Genomic DNA, 16,052 nt, shown 5'->3' on the forward strand with positions numbered 1-16,052 from the left:
ATGGAGGTTAATAAAGAGCAAGTTCATCGTGGCACAGTCGGTTAAGCATCTGACTCTTGATTTTGGCTCAGGTCATGATCTCACAGTTTGAATCCCATGTAGGGCTCTGAGCTGGCAGCATGGAACCTGCTTGGGATTCTCATTCTCTCTCTCTCTCTCTCTCTCAAAAATAAATAAATACACTTTTTTAATGTTTATTTCTTTTTGAGATAAACTTTTTTTTTAAAAAAAGTTTGTGTTTGTGGGGCACCTGGATGGCTCAGTCAGTTAAGTGTCTGACATCAGCTCAGTTCATTATCACATGCTTCATGGGTTCGAGCCCCACATCAGGCTCTGTGCTGACAGCTCAGAGCGTAGAGCCTGCTTCGGAATCTGTGTCTCCCTCTCACTCTCTGTCCCTCCCCTGCTCGTGCTCAGTCTCTATTTCTCTCAAAAATAAAAAAAAACATTAAAAACAATTCTTAAAAAGTTTGTGTTTGAGGCATGTGTTTGCAATTGTAAGGAAAACATCCAAATGTAAATGTCTAACAAGTAAGTAAAGAAGCAGTACTACAAGTCATGAGAGAAGTCAGGGCTAGAGATTTGATTGAGTTTCTATAAGAAATACAAGTTTTAAGATTCTTTAAAAAATAGCTTTCAGTAAAGAGAAGAGCAAAAGGCCAATGACTAAGTCTAGGAAAAAAGCAATATTTGGAGAATAAGAAGAGATGCTGGTGACCCAGGAGAACCAGAAGAACATGGAGCTTAGAGGCCAAGGGAGATGCCTTTAGACATATCCAGTATGTCTGAGGCCAAAGAAAGAAGGGAAATAAGGCAATAGTAAGTGGCAGACAGGAGGAACAAATGAAGGTTTCAGATCCTAGAAGGAGGCAGACCTGGGTAGTCCTCTGGCTCCACCACTTACGTAGCAAGTTAATCATTCCCTATCATCTTCCTTTTTTTTCATCTGTAAAATGTAGACAATAATCATTCCTACCTAATACAGTGGTTATAAGAGTTAAATAAAGGATAAATAATAAAAAGTAGTCAGTAGAGGATTAAATAGAGATGAAGTTTGTAAAGGTCTGAGCACAGCATCTAGCACCTGGCAAAATCTCAGTATGTGTTAATTATAAGCGTCATGATGTTTAAAGACAGTATGGGATTGGGTAGGGGTAGCAAGATTGGAGGGGGGAGCAGAGGAAGTTAAAGTAGGGGTAACTAACAGGCAAAAGCTGTAATAGTTAGAACAGGTGAGGGCCTCACATTGGAAGGAAGAAGGTATCACTTTTCCTCTGACACAGGACTCAATGTTTTGCCTATTTACCTTAAGGTGCCTGATCATTGCTGTGTAACTTGTTTGAGCACCAAGAATATGTGAATGGAGTTGACTGGACACCTTAATGATGAGCTGTGAAATTACTGTTTTGCCCTTGTCTTCTACCTTGGATCACATCCCAATGTTAAGTCATACCTAACTCAGAATACACACACACATACACACACCTCTAATGTATGTAATAGATGTATTAACAAAGATTCCTCCATGGCTTCCTCTTATTACTGTGAAATTAGTATGCCATGACCACTATGTAACTTAAAGGATGCTGACATGGGTGCTATATTTAGCCCATCTACTATTTTGCGTGTTTACAAAGTACTAAAGAAAGTAATTGTCCTAACATGGAAGCACTTGGGAGGAATCTCAAATTTCTAACAAAACAGATTTAAGGTGCTCCAACGTTTAGGTGTTAATACAGAGCACCCTCCACCCAATTTACTCCCAGCAAGAGGTAAGTCATTAAGAACATGAGCTTTGGAGCCATATTCTAACCTCAGCTCTGCCTCTCATTAGCTATGTGACTTTGGGCAAGTTACTTAAGCACTAGGAATCTCGGTGTCACCACCTATCAAAACAGGACTAGTAACACCTACCTTTCAGGGTTGTGCTAAGAATTAAACAAGCTCATATGTATGAAGTGCTCAGGGCTGTGCCTAACATAGCAGGCATTCAACACAAGTCACTGCCCTTCTTTAGGCTCTGATATGAAGCACATCACTTGACTTCTTCATGGTTCTACATGTAAGGCCTACAAAACTAGCAGGATGTAATAAAGTATGCAGATGCTATTAGGATAAGTAAAAATATGTGGGAAACTTAAAGCACAAACAAAAGAACTTTCATAACATTCTGCATTAGTGCCTGCTAGAGTGTGGTGAGCTTAAGGCCTGCCCTGGACCACCAATTAATACTATCAAGAGTGTGTGACCTGTAATAAACAGTTTTCTAAAGTGGCACAAAAGTATGTATTGATATGAAGAAAAGCAAAGCCCAGAGAGAGGAAATGAGTGAAGAGGTAACAGACAAATAAGGAATGGGTACTAGGAGGGGCGGGGAGGCACACATTGCAGGAAGATGCAGTGGTACTGGCCCCTCCCAACGACATACAAGGATGAAGGAAGCTACAGGCTCATTTTAGGATTCGCAGAGGAGAGAAAGGAGAGCTGAAGATTGAAGACAGCTATCCATACCCCACAACATTCAGAATTTTTTTGAGTGTGTGTGTCCTCTCACTGGTGACTGCCACCATAACTGTGCTCCACTTGTCCTGTACCCCCCAGCGGGAGGGCGCTTGTCCATCTAGGTTTCTTCCTCCAAATCATCAGATATGGTCTCAAATAGGACACTACTATCACCAACCATTCATCTGTCCTGGTAAAGAGCCTTTCATCATATTTAGTAATTTCTACAGTGAAATATATTTTTCAAGGCAGTATGATACCAGTCTTTGTTTCTTGATGTAAGAGGGGGCATTTGCCCACAGAAAAGACTGTTTTCTTTTCATAGGTTTTCCTGTTTTAAATAAATGCTTGGGTTAAAAAAAAAAAGTGTGACATCTGCTCACTTTCTGCCTCAGGAATTAATCGGAAAGGGACTCAGGGTCCAGAGCTGCCAGATAGGAAAGTAGACTAAGTTTCTAGGGCTAGGATAGCTAACCTGCCTGAAATGCTCAGAGAGGTTCCAATCTGAGACTATGAGGTAGGTCTGATCTGTGTGGGGTCAAGGAGCTTCTTCGAGCAAGGGTCCTGCTTACACTCTGTTCACTTTTCTTTTAGCTGGCCTGGTCCCAGACAGTTCTTGGATAAATCAGACGGACATAAGGGTGTAGTGCTGAGTCCTCACTGCAACCCATGTTCAGCTTCACCAGCCCCTCCAGCCACCTCTTCTGGCAAGTTCTACACACCTTGTATGTAATTAAGAGGGTCATTGAATTTGGGTGGGGTGTGCAGGGCCAGGGGAGGGCTGAGGTCAGAGCAGAGGCTGAAGCAGGGCTGGACGCAACCTCATACTGAGAGCGTAGTAGGTCCCTTTCCCGTCCCAGCCGGCCTGCTCAATGCCCCGCCCCACGGGCAGATTGGCTCCAGAAGCAGTTTTCTGTACAGTGAGGGTTCAATCTGGCTTTCCGAGGTCTCCACGTACCCCTCCCCCCATACCTTTACAACCAATAAATCCTCTTACGAACCTGAGGCAGCAAACGAAAAAGCCAGCCAATGGCCTAAATCGCTGCCGCTGGGGAGAGTCACTTCCTGGTACGCAGCGCAGCTCAACTCCCGGCGCACTCTCCGCCAGCCGGGGCAGTCGACGCGGGGCTCCTCCCAGGCGCCAGGCAGCCGGCCCTACCCTGGGCAGCCAGTTTCGGGGGGGCCCATCTCCCTGCTTTGCCGGGGCACTTCTCTAGAGACCTTCCTCCAAATAACTCAACGCCCAGTTGCCCCTCCCCCGCCTGCCCTTCCTAAAGTTTCTCCTCAGGGTCCCTTCTCCTTCCCTCCCAGCGACCCCGCCCACCGCCAACACTTGCCCTCGTCCCATTGGTGGATCTGGAGAAGTGTTAACAGTGTGCTACCCACCCTGGGGTGCCTGCGATTTAACCGAACCAAAATTGCAGGCTCAGATCCACGATGAGTTGGAAGATTGAGAGATGAAAGGCGGGGTGGTTTCTTCAAATCGCACCCTTTCATAAAAGTCGGCCCTATTAGGGGCCTAGGGTTTTTCAGGCATCGGTTCCCCTATTTTATATTGTTTCAGAAGTGTTAGGTTCTTATGACAAGGTAAACCTGATTTCTGAAGTGGATCCCACGCAGGACTACTAAATCCTAAAACCCTAGGGCAAGAATTGTTTTTCAACTTCAAAATACAGAAGGAGGCTAGCTGGCTAGATACCGCTAATTCATTTGCCAGCTCCTGGACTACATTCAGTGATTTCTCTAATCTTTAGAGAGGTCAGGAGCCCAGCCAAAGGAGTAAGAGACCGTTGAAGTATGCACATATATGTATGCTGGAAAAAAAAAAAACTTGTTTTGATTAGAATTTAAATTTACAGCAAAGTAAATCTACATTAAATGACACTTAATTTTTATGGTTTTTTAAAAGTTTATTTATTTTGAGAGAGAGAGAGAGTGGTGGAGGGGCAGAGAGAGGGAGATAGAGGATCCTAAGCAGGCTTCACAGATCGTACAGGTCCTGATGTGGGGCTTAAACCCAAGAACCATGAGATCATGACGTGAGCCGAAGTCCGAGGTCTAACAGGCTGAACCACCCAGGCTCCCCAATTTTTATGTTTAATAGTAATTGGGCTTTAATGGAAAGCACTTTATAGCCAACATTTTAGTTATTTATTCAAAACATAACATGCCTATTACGCTCAAGGCAATGCATTAGCCCTAGTGAGTACAGCAGTACATTAAACATGGCCAAGTACCTCAAATAACAGCAAACACTAAGTCAACCAGACCAAAGTTCGAAGCCCAGACCCACCAGTTATAAGCTGTGTGAACTTGGGGAAGTTACTTAATTGCTCAGTGCCTCAGTGTCCTCATTTGAAAAAATGTCCATAATTGCACCTACCTCACATGGTTGTGATAAAGATTAAATAAGTTAATATATGCAAAGTACTTACAACAGTAAACACACTCGATAAGTGTTAGCTATCATTATCCCAAAATAATTTTATATACTGTGTATGTATACACACATGCACACACTTGCATATATACCCTTTCAAAAAGAGGAAGAGAAAGAAAGAGAGAGATCTTTTACTTTTCATTCCAAAGGCTTGAGTAGGTAAATGCTTGACTCAATTTATGGCCCTCCTAACCATTCTAGTGGTTCTTAAGCACTGTTGGAACTCAAACTATTGCTTCAGGTTTCTAGGTCTGCACACTGCTACCAAGTGAGACCAGGCTGGAGAATGCACCTTTGTTTCTCTTGTCCCTTTCTCTTCTTTTAGCCCCCTTTTATGCAGATAGCGGGCTTTATCCCTTTCCTCACTCTTTTTTCCTTTTCTTCTCCTTCCTATGCCCTTCTGCTCCATTATCAGTTTCTCATCTTGGCATTCATTGTTGTGCCTAGACCACAGAGCCAGGTGCCCTAATAGGAGCTCAATGAATATTTGGTGAATTGAATTGAATCCTCCCCTTGTATACAAACCTGAAAGGGAAAGGTCATATTTTCACTCACTCCCACCCCCACCTGTTCTGATCATCCAAGCTAACTCCTTAAAGCAAGTCTGTCATTTGAGAAGTAAGAACCCTGAGGGGTAAAGAGAGAAAAGAGATTACGGAAGCTATAATGTAATTTTTTAGCTATTAACCCTTTTATATTTATTTAATCTGATAAAGCATGTTCTTCTATAAAAGAGAAATCATTACCTTTGTAAGGGGGACATAAATATCCCATATTATAGAAAAGGTTGGACTCTTCAACTGGAAAGTCAATAAATGGACATGTGGTAAGTGACAAGCAATACTGTTAAATTAAATAAGAGCTGAAACCAAGATAACCTTTGCTTAACTGTATTATCAGCAAACCAAATCACAACAAAGTGGTCTCTAGAAATTTGTCAAATGTTCTCATTTTGATCCAAAGAAAAAATTTCTGAGAGGCTACAGCATTACCTTTCAGAAATAGCATGTATTAAAATCACTTCCAAGGGCATCTGGGTGGCTCAGTCGGTTAAGCATCTGACTCTTGATTTCAACTCAAGTCATGATCTCCTGGTTCATGGGATCAAGCCTTGAGTCAGGTTCTGTGATGATAGGGTGGACCCTTCCTGGGATTCTCTGTCTCTCCCCCTTCTCTCTCTGCCCCTCACCTGCTCACATGCACAAGAGCACTTTCTCTCTCAGAGTAAACATTTTTTAAAAGTCACTTCCATTAACCAGGTTCTCCATCAATGACATTCTTGTTAGAGGCTGTGAAGGATAAATGCACAGACGACACCCTGGGAAGACTCACAACACAAGACTACACAGCCTTGGGCTTTGGTAATTCTAGCAAAGCGGTATATCATCTTAATAGTCAGAGAAGGAAAAGAATGTGAAAATTAAGTTGAGTGCATCAGATTTGAATAACCCGAGGAGAGATAGGCCACTGCAACAGGAAAACTATAATGAGCAGTTTGTGTCCAAGGCCCAGGAGGAGGCAGGCCAGGCTAGATGGGAGAGTTGTGCTGTAGTCATTAGTGATCTGGTTGAGCAGGTCAATAGGTCAGTGAAGGTAATGAAAGGCCTCAATTGCTAGATTAGGGGTTTGATCTTGTTTCCTTAGCAATAGGAAGTTAATGGGGCTCCTCTGTGGCTCAGTCGGTTGAGCAGCCCACTTTGGCTCAGGTCATGATCTTGTGGTTCATGAGTTCGAGCTCTGGGCTGACAACTCGGAGCCTGAAGCCTGCTTCAGATTCTGTGTCTCCCTCTCTCTCTGCCCTCCCCTGCTCACACTTTGTCTCTCAAAAATAAATAAATGTTAAAAAAAAAAAACAAACAAAAGGGAGCTAATGAAGAGTTTGGCATGAAATGTTTCTGGAGCAGAACTCTAGATGAGGTGTGTAGGACAGATTTTAGGGTGGAGTGACCAGGAAGCTGAGGGAGACTGCTGCAGTAATCCAGATGGAAGGTGCTAAGTCTCTGTACTATGGGAGATTACACTGAGTTCTGCAAGAATTTCTCATCTACAATGTAATCCATGGGGGTGATTGTAACAAATGAGGATTCCTGAGCCTCATCCCACACCTACAGAATAGAAATCTCAGGGGGACAAGGCTCAGAAATATTTGGGTTTGCAATAAGCTCTGAAGCTGATGCCCATTAAAATTTGAGCCCTACCACCATGCATCAACTAAAATACCAGACGAATTAGTTGGAAGTCAAAAAAAAAGCAAATCATAAAAGCCCTAAAATTGAACATATATAATTATGTATCTGAAATTTGCATATAGGAGGACTTTACCAAACTGAAAACAAGTAGGAAAAAAGACACCAAGTAGGTGGAGTTTACTACATAAACCTTAAGAAATTTTTATATGACAAAGATGTAATTGACACATTAAATAATAAACAACAAACAGAAAAATATACACAAGTATGGCAGAAGATCATTATCTTGAGTATATAAAGAGCCTATATCAACTGATAAGAAAAATACATTGACCCTAATAGAGACCTTGGCAAAGGTTTGAAGGGATAATTCACAGGAAAAGAAATATAAATAGCCAAAAAGTGCTTCCATTGACAAAATTCTCTGTTAATCACATTACTACCTCACTAGTAATGCCAGAACATGCAAAGTATGTTGATTGACAAAGATTTTAAAAGATCTGTAATTCCTTGAAGTAGACCATGGACAGTGAGGCAGGTGTTCTCACAAATTGCTGGTGGGATTATAAACTGATGTAAACTTCTTGGAAAGCAATTAGAATCAAGAATCTTTTATTGATTTGTTTTTTTATTTGAGAGAGAGAGCACAATTAGCGGAGAGGGACAGAGGGAGAGAGAGAGAGAGAGAGATAAATCTTAAGGGACCCATTTTTAGTGTCTCTGAGCACAGAGCCTGATACAGGGTTCAATCCCGTCACCCTGGGATCATGATCTGAATCAAAATCAAGAGCTGTTGAGCCACCCAAGCACCCCTCAAGAATATTTAAAATATCACACCATTTGCCCCAGAAATTCCACTTCTAGGAATCGATGTATTCTAAGGAGATAGAGATGTGAACAATGATATATGCCCAAAGGGTCTCACAGTTAAAAATTAAAAAGCATCTTCAAGGTCCAACATTAGAAAAATAGGGAATGATTACATAAAATATGGTCTATTCATAGACTATTGTAAAAACACTAAAAATGACATGTAAGGAGTCTGAATGGCATTACGTTTGGGTGCGGGTAATAGCTGGCAGGGGAAATGTGGGAGCTTCTGAGGTGCTATTAGTATTCTATTTCTTCATCTGAGTGCTGGTTATAGGGATATGTTCACTTTATGAAAATTTATCAGTCTGTACTCGTAATATGTGCACTTTTTTGCATGTATGTTACACTTTAGTAAAAATTTAACTTAAAACTGTGCCTCTGAAAAGTTTGTAATGACATGGAATTATGTGTAGAAGGCAACTTTAAATGCAAAAGGCAGGATAAAGAATTGTGCATTCAGTATGATCATAAATGTATAAAGCAAAAAAATGCTTTGGAAGATAATACACCAACTGTTTACAGTTGTTGCCTCTAGATAGTGGGCTTAGGAAAGACTCGTTTGTCAGCTTCTTTTTCATTTCTGTACTTTCCAAAAAACCTTTTACAATGGATAGGCATTACATTAATAATAAGGAAAATAGTAAAATATCAGAGAAAAAAAGTGAATTGAAGCATCTTAGTACAGCCCTCATAGTCCAGACTGTGTGAGTGAAAACCATATTTTATCAGTTCCTGTGGAAATGATTTAGACTCCAAAGGGACTAACTTACAAGAGGCAGATTTATAGGATACTGGCTTACAAGCCAAATGCCAGGGAGGAATGTAGTTTCTAGTGACTGAAATATTCTATCTAGGGTTATACCTACCAGGTATTTATGTACCTGAGAAACCAAACTGGCAATCAGAAGGTCACTTGCAATTTAAACAAATGATGGTTTTGAGAGAATTCTTTGGGTTATTTTGCAACATGTCTGCGAGACTAGTATTCCTGTTACTTGAAGAGTGATGGACAAGCACTGACTCGCCACTGTTCTTTGTTCCGTCACCTTCAACCCGTTACCCGAACTTTCTGTCATTACAATATTACCTGCCTCCTATTCTCATTTCATGTCACAGTTGCCAAGGTAACAGCTCATATTAACCTGAATTACATTCTAGATTGGTAGCTCCCAGGTGAGATACTGGGAAGCATCTTAATCTCATCTGCAGTGTATCCACAAATTATAGTTACAAGAAGTTGCTTCAGGGAAGAATCACAGATGGCTAGTCTCATCCACTGTGAGCTTTTTTTAAAATTTCAATGGAAGAACCTATCATTTCTTGATTTGTGTCTAATTTTTTCTGAACTGTATCTCTTAGGTTTGGAGATACATATTACTTTTGGGACCCTTCAGTTCACTGAGAAACATCAAGGGTTTTTGAAGAGAGCACTTAGGAGAATGGCATTGGCACTAACAAAAACAGGGAAATCAGAAAGGGAGTTTTTTTGGAGTCAGAGAGAGCGAGACATGACGATGATTATAGTGGAACATTGAGGGAGGGCCCAGTGGACATGTAGAGAAAGAGTTAACCTAATAGGAAAGCTCTTATACTGTATGTGGGAGGAATTACCCTGGAAACTGTCACCAAACTACCTAGCTACCTTTATGTTCTGGTTTCTAAGGTAACACAGATATTTACTACCTCACATTTACATGGCTGGTGCTAATATTCATTTTCTCACTTAATAAGGTCTCAACACCTCGCTTTTTATAGTGTTGAAATTTGCAATTCAATATTAATAGCATTCCAATACTGGCATCTCTTCCCTAAGAGCTAGATGTAGAGGAATAACAGGGGACAATCATCCCATGTCCTGGTCTACCATCAATACATGAACCTTGGCTTCATGCCTGGGATTCAGTTCAAGGGCACAAATTCTATAAAAACCTAGAGGCCAAAATTTTGATCCTCTGTAAATCACCAACACCAGCAAACCCATAAAAATAATGACACTTATCTCTACTTTATTTTCTGAATGCTATGCACCTGGAATTCTTTTAAGAGTCATTATGAAGTTGAATGGAATGGTAGAACTAGATTGTGTTTTAAGATGTCCCCCTATGTTTTTATATTCCATGATTCTGTGAAGAAACATAAGTGAAATACTTTCTGCCCCATTCCCATTGAGTTGTTTAAGATACACTATTTGGTTTCTGATCTTTTAATTATGATCTTTTCCAAAGGAACCCAATTATGTTGGAAATGAAAGTGATTACCCAGAAAAGCCTTAATAATAATAATAATAATAATAATAATAATAATAATAATAATAATATTATATTTCAAAAGAGTATTCAACATGTACTGAATCCTTACTTTGTGCTTTGTACCATGCTTGGTGCTCTATGTGCATTATCCCATGTAGGTACCTGTTTTACAGATAAGAAAATTGGTAGCTGTATTTTACAAATGAGGTAATTGACATTTAGTCAGAGGTCAATAACTTGCCCAAAGTCACACAGTAAGTGGTCGACCCAGCACTTGAATTCAGCTGTCTGATCCCTGTGTCTCCACTTTTAATCTTTTAACTTTTAATCAGCAGTCCTCAAATTTTAGTGTGCATCAAAATTCCTTGGAAGACTTGATAGAACAGATTACTGGAGCCCCTTTCTAGACTCTCTGATTCAGTAGGTATAGGGTAGGACCAGAGCATTTGGATTTTTTAAAATTCAGGTTTGTTAACATACAGTGTAGAAGCCAGAGATTCATCACTTACACAGAGTGCTCATCCCAACAAGTGCCCTCCTTAATGCCTATCTCCCATTTAGCCCATCCTCCCACTTGCCCCAACCTCCAGCAACCCTCAGTTTGTTCTCTGTATTTAAGAGTTTCTTATGGTTTGTATCCCTCCCTGTTTTATCTTATTTTTCATGAGATTTTGCATTTCTAACAAGTTCCCACATGATTCTGTTGTTGCTTGAGCAGAAGACCTGCACTCTGTACTCTACTGCCTTCCCTCAAGGACAGATGAGCTGTAAAGACATACAGAAAGCTGACATTCCCCTTATGGCTCATTGCTCAGGGCCCTTGTGGATGTTCTGAACTGCAGGTTCCAGTCATGGCCTCAGCCTCTCCAGGAAGACCAAACAAGAGGCTGCACCCTGGGGGACAACACAGCACATAGGCTGTGCTTACAGAACACAGTATTTCTGGCAATAGACATATCCTGGGTTAGGCTAAGTTTCTGACTTGGTCCTGACAGCTGCAGAAAAAAAAAAAACCTGATATGTATACAGTATGATCTTGATTCCCCTTTGGAAGTAACTCAAAGAGTTAAAAGTGAAGAGCAGGATTTGCCAAGTACAGATATCTGTCAGTTGGGATTTTGATATAACTGACACATTCGTCTGATGCTGTAGAGGGTCTCGATTAGCACTACTTGTGAAGCTGAGGAAAGAGCTATTACCCTGTAAGCTGTCCTCAGAATGTGTTGTTCCCACCTACCTTTTACATATGTCACCTACAGTATACAGAGACACTCACCCCACCATAACCTTGTTTCTCTTTTCACTTTTCACTCTTTCCCCACCAAGTGCCTTGTGTTTCCCTGAGATACAGCTGAGAACGCTGAGTTTTGAGGCAACAAAGCAGACTGCATTATTCACTAGTATGGATGCGCATTAGAATCACTTGGAAAGCTTTTTTAAAAATGTTTATTTATTTTTGAGAAAAAGAGAGTGATTGGAAAGGTGTAGAGAGAGAGGGAGACAGAGGATCAGAAGAAAGCTCTGTGCTGACAGTAGAAAGCCCAATGTGGGGCTTGAACTCATGAACCAAGAGATCATAACCTGAGCTGGAGTCAGACTCTCAACTGACTGAGCCACCCAAGTGCCCCACGTGGAGAGCTTTTTTAAAACGAGGACCCACTCCAGACCAGTGGAATCAGAATCTCTGCAGATGGGCCCTGCTTACATGCCTTAAAAATAAAGTTCCAGGTGATTCTAATGCCAGCAAAGGTTAACAACCAATAATGTAGGCCCTGCTGACAGGCATACTCTCTTTCTAGCTCTGCCACTCCTGAGAAGATGACCTTGGGCAAATGGCCTAACCTCTTTGAGCCTCAATTTCCCCATCTGTAAAAACTGGCCTAATATTATAACTCATTGGACTTGTTTCACAGGGTTGTCTTGAGGATTGAACGGGCTAGTATATTTACATATGCCTGGTGTAATTATACAACGCCTAGTATATTGTTCCATATGTGGTAAGCTAGTGATAAAATTAAGGCATCTTAGCCTACAGAGCAAGTCATGACGCTGACTCTATGGAAGGTGTGAGTGTTGTACCCACTCTTCTACGGATCTCGCAGTCTTTTAGTTGGGACCACTATGACAAGCAAATGAGTCTGCAGAACCTCTACCTTGTATATGTCATAGCAAACCTCTCGCATAACAAATTGGGGGAAATGATGCTTCTTTGGATGAGACACCAAGTGAAAGCACACCAGAAACAAAGTATAATTAATACTCTAAGAGACAAACCCACAAAGTACCTTGAGGAAATAACAGACCACTTGGTCTCTTGGGGTTCTCAGGCCACATTTTGAAAATCACCAAAATAATGCAGGATGATCTGTACTGTACATAACTGGAGGCTTCATTAGTAGTTATCCCAGAATTTTTCAGAGCATTCAGGGGTCACAATACAAAAAATTTAGCATCTGATGCCTAATGTCTCATGGGATTTACACATTTACATTAACTCTTCACCCTCTGTAGGCATGTGAATTTGTAACCCCTGGTATAGTCACCACCCAGAGACTTCTGCAGTTGGAATGAAAACCTACAAATATGCAAATGGTAAAATGTAAGGAATGGTATTAATCAAGAATAGAATTTCTCATCCCTTAAGAGACAAGGAGAGCCACCTCTTTGTAGGAACAAGTTATTGAATCTCAGTTCAGTTTCAAGCACCTGGGTGGCTCAGTCTGTTAAGCGGCTGACTTCGGTTCAGCCCTTGATCTCAGAGTTCATGAGTTCAAGCCCAGGGTTGGGCTCTGTGCTGACAGCCCAGAGTGTGGAACCTGCTCTGGATTCTGTATCTCCTTCTCTCTGACCCTGCCTTACTCCTGCTCTATCTCTGTCTCTCAAAAATAAACTTAAAAAATTTTAAAAATCCAGTATACTATTCTGCCTCTAGAGCCAACTAAAGACAAAGAATCATATCAAACCAATAGCTAACATTATTATAAATGACAAAATAGAAGTTTGCATAATGTAGCAGTTGATAAAGTGAACTTTTGTCAGACATACCTCGGTTTCAAATCCCAGCTCAGTAGCATCCAGACATGTGATTTTGAACAAGTTACCTAGCCAAGCAAAGTCTAATAACAAGAGTTCCTATTTTGGGGTGTTATTGTAAGGAATGAATGACACAATGTATGTAGAACACTTATAATGACATTTGACACATGGCAAGACCTCAGTAAATGACAGCTATTAACTGGAAGTATTCTAACTAGGCTTGAAGACAAAGCTAGTCTTTAAAAGTGCTTAGAGGTGTTCTGAGTAACCAGCACCATCATCAGACCTGGGCACAGTTTAGAGGATCCTTTGTATTACAAACACACAAAAATACATTTATTAAAGAAGACATGGGCACTTATGACATTCAGGATCCAGTGCTCAGTTTTGACACAACACATAACCCTAAACCTTTGCTCTCATAATTAACATCATTAAAATGTCAGGGGAATACTTCATATTGCTTGCCCTGTGTACTTGGAACAAAAGGCAAATGCATCCTAAAGCCACGATGGTTTGTGACTTCCACTGCTGCTATCAGACAAATGCTTTGGTGAGCAGGGAGAATTTGAGTAGCAGAAGTTCTTAGTAAGAGAAAAGACAAATCAACTTGTCAAGTCCTTCTTCTCTCAAAAGCAATAGATTCTTCCATAACAATGATTGTGTTCCAGTAGCAATAAGTATTGGGTTTCTTGCTTCTCTTTGTGTTTCAATTCTTGGTTTCTTGACATGTGGTAAGTGGGCCTCCATTCACACTCTTGCCCCAGGCCAGACAAATGTTAGAAGCTGGTCTGTAGCTAACACAGTAAGATGTGAAAAAGAAATGAGGTATAACTTTTGGAAAGGAGACAAAAATCATGATTATTTATAGCTCATTCCTTTGTCTAGCCAGAAAACAGCCAAGGGAATCCACTGAAACACTCAGATTTAACTCAGATAAGAGAGTTCAGAAAAGAGTTCAAAGAAGTGGCTTAAAAGCAATCAATGGTTTTCCTATAAGCCAGCAACAACCAGTTAGAAGATACAATGGAGATAAAAATTCATTTGAGATGACAACAATAGCATAGAATCCCTAGAAATAACTTAAGAAAGGAATATGCTTTACACAAAGAAAACAAGGATATTTGTATATCTAGGATTTGAATACATGGAAATTGATGCCATATTTCTGGATGGGAAAGCTAAATTTTGTAAGATGACAGCTTTTAAAAATTAATTATATGTTTAATTCAATCCAATCAAGATTCAAAGTTATTTCACCTTGATAAAGTGATTCTAAATTCACCTAAAATAATGAATAAGGATAATAGCAAAGAAATTTTCAAAAAAGAATGATAATGAGGAAATACTTGGCTTATAAGATATTAAAATGTATACATACGTTATAACATTTAAAACATAGTATTGTCATAAGAATCAACAAACAAATCAAAGGAACAGAAGCCTTGAGACTGACCTAATAAAAAGATAAGGACCCAATATACAATAAAGGAAACATCACAAACCAATGAAGATAGAATTCATCAAAAATATTAAATGTAAAAAAATGAAAGCATAAAACAGCTTTAAAAAGTATAAGCAAATTTTGAGGCGCCTGGGTGGCTCATTTGGTTAAGCATCTGACTCTTCATTTTAGCTCAGGACGTGACCTCAGGTTTCATGAGTTTGAGCCTTGCGTGGGGCTGTGTGCTGACAGTGCAGAGTCTGCTTGGGATTCTCTCTCTTCCTCCTCTGTCTCTGCACCTTCCTGCTCACTCTGTCTATGTCTCTCTCTTAAATAAATAAATCAACTTTAAAAATTAAAAAAATAAAAAGTATAAGGAAATGTTAAATTTTGAGATTGGGAAGAATTTTCTTTTTTTTAATTTGAGAGAGACACAGCTTGAGTTAGTGGCACAAAAGAGGGGCAGAGGGAGGGAGGTAGGGAGGGGGAGAAGGGGGAGAGAGAGACAGAGAGAGAGAGAGAGAGAGAGAGAGAGAGAGAGAGAGAGAGAACCCCAAACAGGCTCCATGCTTAGTGTGCCTGATGCAGGTCTCCACATGAGGCTCAATCCCATAATCTGGTATCATGACCTGAATTGAAATTGAGTTGGATGCTCAACCAGCTGAGCCACCCAGGGGCCACTAGAATGGGAAGAATTTTCTAGGTGCAAAAGCAATAAAAAAGTCATAAAAGTATTGCCAGATTTGACTCTACCAGATTTATTGGCAAACACAAACTGGGGAAAATATTTAAAACATAACTGATGTTAGTATGATATGAAGTGTTCTTATGAATCAATCAAAAACATCAATACTCAAAATAAAAATGGAAAAGGACATAAACAGAAGATATACATATGACCAAAAAATTTATGAAGAAATGTTCTAACACACTAAAAATGTACAAAATACAAATTTTTATTAATGAAATTGGTGAAGATGAAAAACACTGAAATTCTCAATGCAGATCTGATGTGGTGATGTGTACATATTCTATACTGCTGATGGGACAGTAAATTTGCTTTTTGGAAAGCACATATGTAATATGTATCAAGAATCTTTTAAACATTCATCTTTTCAAATCATTTAAAGGAATAGCAACAGCAAATGGAGGAACAACACAGGTTTAAGTTGAATACCCCAATAGATGGCAGCCCAGTTCTGGACCTGGGGAGCTGCATCACTCCTTGCTCTGTTTTCTCATTCACAAAATGGAGGGAATTAATAGTACTAATCTCAAAATACATGCAAATCACTTAGCATTGTGTCTGGCATCTTCTA

The sequence above is a fragment of the Suricata suricatta genome, chromosome X (assembly GCF_006229205.1).
Source record: "Suricata suricatta isolate VVHF042 chromosome X, meerkat_22Aug2017_6uvM2_HiC, whole genome shotgun sequence".
In the NCBI taxonomy this organism is placed as follows: domain Eukaryota; kingdom Metazoa; phylum Chordata; class Mammalia; order Carnivora; family Herpestidae; genus Suricata; species Suricata suricatta.